The sequence below is a fragment of the Pongo abelii genome, chromosome 5 (genome assembly GCF_028885655.2).
Source record: "Pongo abelii isolate AG06213 chromosome 5, NHGRI_mPonAbe1-v2.0_pri, whole genome shotgun sequence".
Lineage (NCBI taxonomy): Eukaryota > Metazoa > Chordata > Mammalia > Primates > Hominidae > Pongo > Pongo abelii.
In genome coordinates, this window is record NC_071990.2 from 121,833,844 (window position 1) to 121,845,610 (window position 11,767).

Genomic DNA, 11,767 nt, shown 5'->3' on the forward strand with positions numbered 1-11,767 from the left:
CTCTAGAGAAAACTTACAGTTTATTTCAAACAGCAGTGAGAGCTTCTAGTCAAGACAGCAGAAAAACAAAATGGACAGAATATATTTTCTTGAAAATCTTGGAAATAAAAACAAGAGGCCTGAAAAAAAGATAGCATATAAAATAAATAATAGTCTAATAGACAATTCTGAAGAGAATATTGATTACTAGAATTTAGAAATGAGGATGCACCACAGAACACAACAGAGATAAATATATGACAAGTACTGAAAGTTGAAAGATCGGAAGAACAAATTGAGAAGTTTCCATTTTGTCTGAGAAGAATTTCAGGAGAAACAACCATAGATAACCGGGGAAAGAAAATATTCGGAGATAAAGCTTATGATTTTTCAAGAATTGAAGAAAATTTTAAATATCAGTATTGAAAACATGTTGACTGAACTTGATTTAAAATAAAACAAACAAAATTCCTATTTAGACAAATGCTAGTTAATGAAGACTCTGCAATGTGTACATGAAAATCTAACAAACCTAGACTTTTCTTCCTGTAACCTATGTCCTCTATGTCATTTTCTATACACACCTTAATTATTCATGTCTATATGCCTAATCTTATGTGTGTGATTTTTTTTCTAATATACATGGATCTTTACTTTTACTTTTGGAAATCCTTTCTAATCTTTCATTGTATTTAAAATACCTTGTCATCTCACAAAATATTGTTTTTCCTGCTGTAATAACCTCCAGCTTCTTCTCTGTGTACATATTTTAAATTTCTTTTCATATTACTTGCCTATTATACAAAGAAACAAGACATATTTATGTTTACATCCTCCATATTTTTCTGTAGTAGCCTGTCCTTAGTAGATCCTTATAAGCATTCTGTGAATAAAGGCCTAAATAAATGAACCCAGATTAAGATCTTCAATTATTTCCAGCTATCAAATTGGCCCTATTTAAAAGTTTGCTTTCGTAGAAGGCTTAATATTTTAATGCTTTAGTATAAACAGAGTTGGATCTCATGAGTTGTAGTAAAATTTTCTTAGTTATAATAAATGGAAGCATCTTCCACCAAGATGCTTTTATTTAGTGGATATGAGATAAGTAAGGGTTAATTAATAAGTTTTTTTTTTTTACTCTAGGCAAGCTAAATACAATAAAGATCATTTGATTGTCTCTTACTATATGAGTAATGTGAAGATTTCCATTGAAATACAAAAAAAAGAGTAAAAGAATAATGAATTCAAGTGAGTTAGTTCAATAGCATATTTCCTCATACTAGAGATTGATTAAAAAAATTAAAATTTAAACAAGATCTATCAATACAAATTTGGAAAATGTCTGAAAACCATGTGTCTTGAATTGTGCTATTGGGACACTTTAAGATCTTGAGCAAGCTTCTTTCAAGCTGTAAGTACAATACTCTATGATTTTATTTTGAAGTTCAGTCCCTTTCTGTTTTGTTCATTCCATCCAATTGGATCAATTTCTCATTTCTCTATTAATATTTTAAATTGTTTTACTACTCCATTGTGAATCAGCTTTTACTTAGTTATTTTATTCTCTTTTCTATATCTATTTTAAGAATAACCCCTAAAGACAGTTTGAAAGATGTAATAGAGTAACGATTATAGAAGAAAACAAGTATGTGAATGGGTGGGTGAATAAATGAATGGATGGATTCTGTCCAGAAAGGCTGAGATGCAGAATATTGGGAAATGAATATTCTAAACATCAGGATCTTCTATAAACACTACAGGACAGTACAGGACAGACTTGCTTTTCAGTTGGTGATATTTTCATACATATATTTGAATTAATTGTGTACTGTGTTGCATATGCAGATTAGAAAAACAACAATACTTGGCTGATAAAAATTACATTGTACCTATCAACTTCAGTTAATTAAAAATGAGAATTTTTAATAATTTGTATTTTTTAATAAACCCACTTATAAATCCAAAAGAGCTCTGCAGAAAGAGTAAGAAATATTAAGAAACACGTACATCAAAAAGAAAACAAATGCCTAAATTTTGACAAAGGCAATGGGCGTAAGAAGTAGACCATTTTTAACTCAAAGCTATACTAGAGAATACTGTTATAGTATCAGATTGTCTGAGCCATCACATCCTAATTAGATCATGACTCTGTAACACTGACAACTTTGAATCTCTCAGATAAATATCTCAAGAGTAAAAGATGACTAACAGAAAACTTAATTTAAAATCTCAATATTTTCTGGTAACCCAGAAAATATTCTGATAACATTGCAATTATCTTCAATAATCTTAGGTAATGGCTGTATGATATGGGGAATGTCCTGTACATCCATTCCTTCTGAGAAACAATTGTGGTTACCGTTGGCATTTTTGAGTGTAAGTGCTGCTTCTATAATGGCAACTCCCCTGAAAAGTTTGGCGATGAGTAGGATTAATGACTGAGAACCACAAAACTATGTTGGAATCACTGTTATTTATGAAACATCAGGAACATCCATCTCTGTCTGCTCATTCTGAGAATTGCATAATGGAAAGAACACAGAAATGGAAGTCAGTTGGTCAAGGTCACAATTTAGACTCTGCTTCAAACTGGTTGTGTGACCTTGGGCATCTTTCATAAATCTAAGGTTTACCTACGTTACAGCAATATGAGTGGATTACATTAGTTTGACACTGAAACCTCTTCTAGTTCAGCTCTAAAATTTTGTAAATCTGAAACATTTGTCAGTATATAAGAAACATATGTACTGTGAATTGAGAGAAACTCCTGCTACCATTTTACAAATAATTAAACATTTGATTTTAATCTATGAACTATGAATTTTCTACATTTTTCCTCTTGTTTATAACATTGCAGGCTTATTTCTAATGCCAACTTTTATAATCTAAATTTAATCTAAATTTTAATATCTGACAATGTAGAAACCAACTATTTGGCATGCAATTGTTTACCTAAAAGATCCAAAGATAAATACTTTGCAGATAATCTGAATAGCCAAGATTTCCAAATGTTCTGTGTTTTGTAATGTGTTAAGTCACTTTTAGATCTGATGTGCTATTTCATTATACAAAGAAAATTTAGTAGAAATAAAAACCAATTAAATGTTGCTTCATAAAATGGCCCATGGATACCAGAAATACTAAAAAATACAAATTTCTGTAGAAATACCATAGAATTACTTGCTAGAACATACTGAAAAATCTAAATGCGAGCTTAACCCAAGGGCAATAAACATAACTGTGGGTCTTAATGCATTTAGTGTTGCTAAATACATAAGGCTGGGAAATTCATAAAGAAAACAGGTTTATTTAATCTCACAATTCTAGTGGCTGGAAAGTCCAAGAACATGACACCAGCATCTGCTTGCCTTCTGATGAGGGCCATGTGCTGCTACAAGACATGGCAGGAAAGTGGAAAGGTGAGGGGTGTGAGCAAAGAGAGATCCCAAAAAGGAGGAAATAATTCTTTTATAATCTACTCTCCCAGTAACAAATCCTTTCTGGCAAGAGGGAGAACACACTTATTTCCAATGAGATAGCATTACTTCATTCATAAGGGAATTGCCTACATGACACAAACAACTCCCACCAGGGTTCACATCCCAACATGGTTACAGTGGCAATTAAATCTCAATATGAGTATTGGCAGGGACAAACCACATTCAAACCACAGCAACTATGACAATCTCGAGCTGATTTAGTTCCCAGTAGAAATATTAGATTTCCTATAATCCCTGATTATGGAAGCCAGGAAAAGAGGATGTGAATAGTAGAAAATGGAGGATGTCCAGTTACCATATATAGTTAATTTTGTGTGTCAACTTCGCTGGACCACAGGACCCACAGATTTGGTTAAACGTTATTTCTAGTTCTGTCTGTAAGGGTATTTCTGGATGAGATTAACATATGAATTAATAGACTGAGTAAAGCAGATTGCTATCCCCACTGTTAGTGGGCCTCATTCAATTCTTTTAAGGCCAGAATAAAATTAAAAATGATGTAAGAAAGAATTTTTATCTCTCTCTGCCTTACTGTCCTGGACCTGAGATATTGGTCACTTTCTCCCTTCCAACATGGACTAGGAATGGAACTATACCACTGACTATCCTGTATCTGGATTCTTCAGCTTCCATAATTATGTGACCAATTCCTTATAATACACACACAGGCACATACACACCTTCTATTAGTTTTGTTTCTCTGGAGAATCTTTACCAAAGCACTCTATATCTGATGGGTTGGCCACCACTGGCTAAGGAACAGCCTATCTCTGGAACAGGAAAACTAAAAATGGACAATGTATTGTTCCTTGAGGAATCATTGTTGGCTTAAGCATAGGTATCTAAACCATTATGCAATTGTAATAATCCAATACACATATATCTATTTCCCTCTCACACACATAGTGCAGACTCATCAGAAGTGAAATCATGTCTGGCAGTAAACAAAACAGAGTTATTCTATATGAATTATTATAATAGAAGTTAATATTTACTTGAATATTTACCATGTGTGAGGCTCTGAGCTAAACATTTTTACAATTATCATATTTGATTCTGCAAAATTCCAACAAGTACTACTATCATAATCTGCATCTTGCAGTTGAGGCAATTAAAATTTAGAGAGGATAAGTAATGTCCATTTCATATCTGAGAAGTAATATTCCTGGTCTTAAATTAAGTCTTGATAACTTTAAAGCAATTCTTTTAATCAATTGCTATAAATTTTGAATATCAGACTGAAACAGTGGCAGAGTGACCCAAGAGAACAAGACTTCTAGGATCACGGGATGTGCTGTTTACTACTTTTTATTCAACAAGCAACTCATGTTAGTTTTTGGTTGAGTAACATCTTGAATGTTTTAATCTCTATAAAGCTCTTGTAGAGCATAAATCATGAGTCCTTCTGTTTATTCCCCATAGGGGCTACCACAGCTAGGAGGCCAGAATGCTCTGGCTGTTCCATTGATAAATTTTTATTTTACAATATTTGATATACAAGTGTTCACATATTATACACTTTTAAATTTAGTTATGTGAAAATTGAGATGAAGCATATGAACACATTGAGTACACAAACAGCAATTTTCAAAACACCTTTTTTTAAGATTAAGGTACAGGACAGATAGTAAAATACATTTTTCCTCCTGTTTTTGTCCCTAAACAACCTTTATTTACAATTCAAATATTTCCTGCCTCTTGCTTGCTCTTCCCTACACTGCCTATAAACAGCAAAATAAATAAATAAATAAATAAATTAGAGGAAAACAAGAGACAAAGGGGAAATGATATTTGCCATTTACCATTAAGAAAAAAATATAAAAATAAAATCTTCCCCCAAAAAGGGTTTGGGAGGCCATTTCCTTTCTCTCCAATCTCAAAAATTATTCATAAGTAATGTTCATTATCATCATGTGATTATCTAATAATAAATACATTTAGGTCACTCTTATTTCCATTAATAAGGAATGATCTATATTCACATTTCTGTAACTTAGTTCAAGTTCATCTTCTCATCAATTCTAGTAATTGAAGAGATCTTTCCTCAATAAGTGAAGCATATGACCAGCTTCACAAAATTTACTCTTCTTACAATTATTATGTTTCTTTCTACAAAAATAAAAAGTAGAATATATTCCATTGTCTCTAAGAGTAAAGTTGTAAAATAATTTAAGGAAATAGCTTTGGTAGTAATACATAAGGCTCTTGCTTCCAAATGGCAAGGGAGCTATGGGAGAATTGGAGAGGTGTTCTCATTTGCACAGTAAACACTGTAATTGTTTTTCCTGTGGGAATGGAAAGTATAATATATGTGGTGTGCTTTTGCTGGCAATTTTCCCTTGGAAAATTAAACTTATCTTATGTGGATAAATATTTTGTCCAGAAGTTTACCAGTGACATGACTTGGATTACTCTGTTCATAAAAACTATTAGCTAACAGATAACCTCAAAAATTGAGAAACATGACTTTACTAAAACAGTTATGAGGAAATGTATCACTTTTCAACAGTTTTTTTAAAACTCTGCATAGATATTTCCCCATAAAATAAATGTTTAAGTAACTAAAATAATTTTGATATATTTCTAATTATTTATCCCTGATGATAAAACTGTCCTCTTTGGGGAGAGGGGGAATCCATCTTTTTTACTTCATTATAAAAACTATGGGCTTTGTAATTTACATAAACCTAAAATTTTAAAATTGTATGGGCACATATTACTTAGGACCAGGAATATAAGATTTTTTTAACTTTTATATTAAGTTCAGGAGGTACATGTGTAGGTTTGTTATATAAGTAAATCCATGTCATGGAGGCTTGTTGTACAGATTATTTTGTCACCTTGCTATCAAGCCTAGTACCAATTAGTTATCTTTCTTGATCCTCTCCCTCCTTCCACCTTCCACCTTCCACCCTCTGAAATACCCCAGTGTCTGTTGTTTCCCTTTATATGTCTACATGTCCTGAACATTTAGCTCCCACTTAATAGTGAGAACAGGCTGTGTTTGATTCTTCCGTGAGTTTGCTAAGGATAATAACCCCAGTGCCATCCATGTCCCTTCAAAGGGCATGATTTCATTTTTATGGCTGCATAGTATTCCATGGTGTATATGTATCACATTTTCTTTGTCCAGTACACCATTGGTGGGCATTTAGGTTGATTCCATGTCTTTGCTATTGTAAATAGTGCTGAGATGAACGTATACATTGCATGTGTCTTTATAATAGAATGATTTATATTCCTTTGGGTATATACTCAGTAATGAGATTGCTGGGTAGTTTTATTTTTAGGTCTTCAAGGAATTGCCAAACTATTTTCTACAATAATTGAACAAATTTACACTCCTATCAACAGTTTTTAAGTGTTCCTTTTTCTCTGCAACCTCACTAGCACCTGTTATTTTTGACTTTTTAATAATAGCCGTTCTTACTGGTGTGAGATGGTTTCTCATTGTGGTTTTGATTTGTATTTCTGTAATGATCAGTGTTGGTCAGGTTTTTAAAATATGCTTATTGTATGACTTCTTTCGAAAACTATCTGTTCATGTCCTCTGCCCGCGTTTTAATGGGGTTGTTTGGTTTTCTTGTGAATTTATTTAAGTTTCTTATAGATGCTGGATATTAGACCTTTGTCAGATGCATAGTTTGCAAAAAATTTCTCCCATTCTGTAGGTTTTCTGTTGAATAATTTCTTTTGCTGTGCAGAAGCTCTTTGGTTTAATTAGATCTATTTGTCAATTTTTGTTTTAGTTGCAATTGCTTTTGGTGTTTTCATCATGAAATATTTGCTCGTTCCTGTGCCCGGAATGGTTTTGCCTAGGTCATCTTTCAGGGATTTCATAATTTTGATTTACATTTAAGTCTTTAATCAATCTTTAGTTGACTTTCATATATGGTGTAAGGAAGGGGGTTAAGTATACGGTGTAAGGAAAGGGGTCAATCTTCTGCACATGTTATCTCAGCACCATTTATTGAGTAGAAAGTCCTTTCCCCATTGATTGTTTTTGTCAGCTTTGTCAAAGGTCAGATGGTTGTAGTTGTGTGGTCTTATTTCTGGGCTCTCTATTCTGTTCCATTGGTCTGTGTGTCTGTTTTTGTACCAGTACCATGCTGTTTTGGTTACTTTAACCCTGTAGTATAGTTTGAAGTTGGGTAGCATGATGCCTCCAGCTTCGTTCTTTTTGCTTAGGATTACATTGGCTATTTGAGCTTTTTTTGTTTGTTTGTTTCATATGAATTTTAAAATAGTTTTTTTAGCTCTGTGAAGAATGTCATTGATAATTTGTTAAAAATAACTTTGAATCTACACATTGCTTTGGATTAGTATGGCCATTTTAATTACGTTGATTCTTCCCATCCACGAGCATGGAATATTTTTCCATTTGTTTGATTCCTTTGGGCAGTGTTTTGCGGCTCTCCTTGTAGGGATCTTTCACCTCCATAGTTAGTTAGCTGTATTCCTAGGTATTTTAATCTTTTTGTGGCAATTCTGAATGGGATTGTGTTCCTGATTTTGCTCTTGGCTTGTCTGTTGTTGGTGTATAGGAATGCTAGGGATATCTGTGCATTGATTTTGCATCCTGAGACTTTGCTGAAGTTGTTTGCAAGCTTAAGGAGCCTTTGGGCCAAGACTGTGTTGTTTTCTAGATATCAGGTCATGTTGTCTGCAAACAGGGTTAGTTTGTTTTCCACTCTTCCTACGCAGATGTGCTTTATTTCTTTCACTTGCCTGATTACTCTGGCCAGGACTTCCAATATTACATTGAACAGCAGTGGAAAGAGAGGACATCTTTACATTGTGCTGGTTTTCAAGGGAGAATGCTTCCAACTTTTGCCCATTCAATATGATGTTGGCTTTGGGTTTGTCATAGATGGCTCTTATTATTTTGAGGTATGTTCCTTCAATACTTAGTTTGTTGACAGTTTTTTTTGTTTTGTTTTGTGTTGTTTTTGGTTTTTGGAGATAGAGTCTCACTCTGTTGCCCAGCCTGGAGTATAGTGGTGAGATCTTGGTTAACTGCAACCTCCGCCTCCTGGGTTCAAGTGATTCTCATGCCTCAGTCTCCTGAGTAGCTGGGACTACTGGTGCATGCCACCAGGGCCAGTTGTTATTATTATTATTATTATTATTATTATTATTATTACTATTGTATTTTTAGTAGAGATGGGGTTTCACCATGTTGTCCAGGGTGGTCTCTAACTCCTGGACTTAAGTGATCCATCCGCTTCAGCCTTCCAAAGTGCTGGGATCAAAGGTGTTAGCCACTGCACCCGGCCAGTTTCTTAGGAGTTTTTAACTTGAAGCCATGTTGAATTTTACTGAAAGCCTTTTCTACATCTATTGAGATAATCATGTGGCTTTTGTCTTTAGTTCTATTTATTTATGTGATGAATCTCATTCATTGATTTGTGTATGTTCAATTAATCTTGCATCCCAGGGATAAAGCCTACTTGATTATGGTGTATAAGTTTTTTGATGTGCTGCTGGATTCAGTTTGCCAGCATTTTGTTGAGGATTTTTGCATCAGTGTTCATCAAGGATATTGGCCTAAAGATTTCTTTTTGTGTTTGTGTCTCTGCCAGGTTTTCATATCATGATGATACTGGCCTCATAGAATGAGTTGGGGAGAAGACCCTCCTCCTCAATTTTTTGGAATAATTTTAGTAGCAATGGTACAAGCTCTTTTGTGTACATCTGGTAGAATTTGGCTGTGAATCCATCTGGTCTTAGGCTTTTTTTGGTTGGTAGGGTATTTATTACTGGCTCAATTTCGGAGCTATTATTGGTCTATTTAGAGATTAAATTTCTTCTTGGTTCAGTCTTGGGAGGGTGTGTGTGTCCAGGAGTTTGTAAAAATATGGAACACTTCATGAATTTGCATGTCATCCTTGTGCAGGGGGCATGCTAATCTTCTCTGCATCTTTCTAATTTTAGTGTATGTGCTGCCAAAGTGGGCACTAGAAGATTTCAAAAGATAAGGACATATTGATTAGTAGTGATACATTTGTTGGCTCAAGAAACTGTTATTCCAATCTTAGAGGTGTCCTATCTAAAGCTCATATATAAAATATAATCTGAAGCATCTTAAAATTATCTGGCTACTTTAAAAAATAATTTAAAATATCTGTCCTAATTACCAGACCAGTAGAAATAGGCATATATTAAGTGGCTAATATCTACTTGATGGATTAAGTTATTTTGGGATAAAAATTTTGTTGTTTTAAATGAGCTAGGCCGCTGGTAGTAAACTGCATGTCTATTTTGTTTTGCTAGTCTTTTGTCATTATGCACTTTAATTTTTACTTAATAATGGCAAAGAGAGCAAGAAATTACTTGTCAGCAAATGATGTTAACAAATGGTACTGAGACACATGAAATTATGAAATAAATATAAAATGATATATTATAAAAATATTTGTGTTTTATTTTATGCTGGTGAAATTTTGTAGAATTATTAACATTTTTTTCTTAGCATTTTTGTTTACAACTTTTTGCTATACTTGTATTAGAAATGTGTAATGTGTTTTAATTTTACTGTTTGTTTTTAGTAAGCGGTTCTCGAATTTATGTGCCTCAAAGCAATATAATTTTGATTTTTGTTCAAGTATATTTCCTTCACAGACAGATACCTCTACTCATTGTAGTTGGTAAGGAACCCAAACAGATGGAGAATCCGCCATGTAAACTATATCCCTCTCTATGTCAGTCTCACACAGGCAATTACATATTATTGGAAACAATATACAGAATTTATTTACCAGAATTACATGGAACCAGCACATACTTACAAAGGAGCCAGAAAATGCAATCCTACCCTTATTCCTGGAAGATATACAGGTGGAATTATTTTGGGGGCATCAAAATGGCTACTACATTGTTCATTATATTTTTTGTTATAATAACAATTTATATGTATTGTAAGTTAGCATAGTGTAGTGATTACAAGTATATATTCTAGAGCTTGAATACCGGATTTTAAATTGTGTCTCTGCCATTTAACTAGCTGTAAGTTCAACTCTCTGTTTTTTAGTTTTCTCATCTGAGTATTTTGATATTTCTATAAAGCATTGTTTTGACTATTAAATATGGTAATAGGATTAAAACACTTAGAACATTGCCTTGCAAGGAGATTCCTATAATTTTAGGAAGTTTATCATAAATCCTATAAATTTAAGATTTACCGTTGGATTGGATATAAGATTTAAATATACCTAGTGTGCAGAATTAAGTAAATGGTCTGTCCCTTGAAAGTTTGTACATCTAGAGATTCAAATAAAGATCTGAGGGAAAAATGTTCAACTGCGACCTTGTAGGGGCTCAGTCTTACATAGGCAAATGTAGCCTGGCTAACCTTCTAATGCTGACAGGAATAAGGGAAAGTAGGGAAGAGAAGTTCAGACTCTGGCTCTGTAGCAAGGTTGCTTCCACAGCTTTTGGCAGGGGACTGAAATGAATGAAAGGTGAGGACTACATTTTTTATTGCAGAGATGATAGGTAGTTTTCTGGTTCTGTCATGAAAGCAACTCCTAAAGCAGTAACAGGAGAAATTCTGATTAGCAATAATGAGGAAGAATCTGTTATTGCATTTACATAGTTGATAAAGAGAATATTCATAAAATTACCACAGGGTATTGGTATTGGTCTACTTTGGGAAATGCCGTAGGCCTGTAACATTTTCTTAAGTATACTCTTGGTGAGGACATATTCTTCATCTTGTAGGAAATTTGATTTTTTATCAAAATTAATGGCTGACTTATAATCTGGATGATTAAATATGGTAGTACCATTACAAAAGAAAGTGCAACTATGAAGTAATGGTACTAGAGTTCTGTGGTTCATAAAACAATACAGTAGGCATTTCTTTCAACAAGTTTTTAGAAGTTTTCCATATAAGCTGAATAAATTCCTAACCTGATCTCTAAAAGTGAGCATTTGTTTGAAGATACAGATATAATAATATGACAGTATTTTTCTTAAAATATAACATGCATATGTAATTCTATAGGTTCATATATCAATTGTATACTTATTAACTAAATTATGATTTATGGACGAAAACTAAAGGGACTGAATATCTTGATTTGGCATAATAAACCCACACGGGTTTTTCAATTCACAATATGTATTGTGTAAACAGGTTTTATTGGGGAAAAATCACATAGTGTAAAGAGAAGGCACACGATTACTTGTTATTTTATATCTATGACCAGGTCATCTGAAGAAGTTCTTGTTGTTTATTTGTGACTAGATTCTTTGGCAAGCTACAAGCCTTCTTAGCACTGACACTG

General features: G+C 33.4%; 1 non-coding gene across 1 annotated transcript; it reads right to left on the reverse strand.

Moving 5' to 3' along the window:
• Positions 1 to 9,330: 9,330 nt before the first annotated feature.
• On the reverse strand, positions 9,331 to 9,437 carry LOC112133952 (U6 spliceosomal RNA). Its single transcript, XR_002915551.1, has one exon. It is a non-coding gene; the product is annotated as a U6 spliceosomal RNA (small nuclear RNA).
• Positions 9,438 to 11,767: the final 2,330 nt, after the last annotated feature.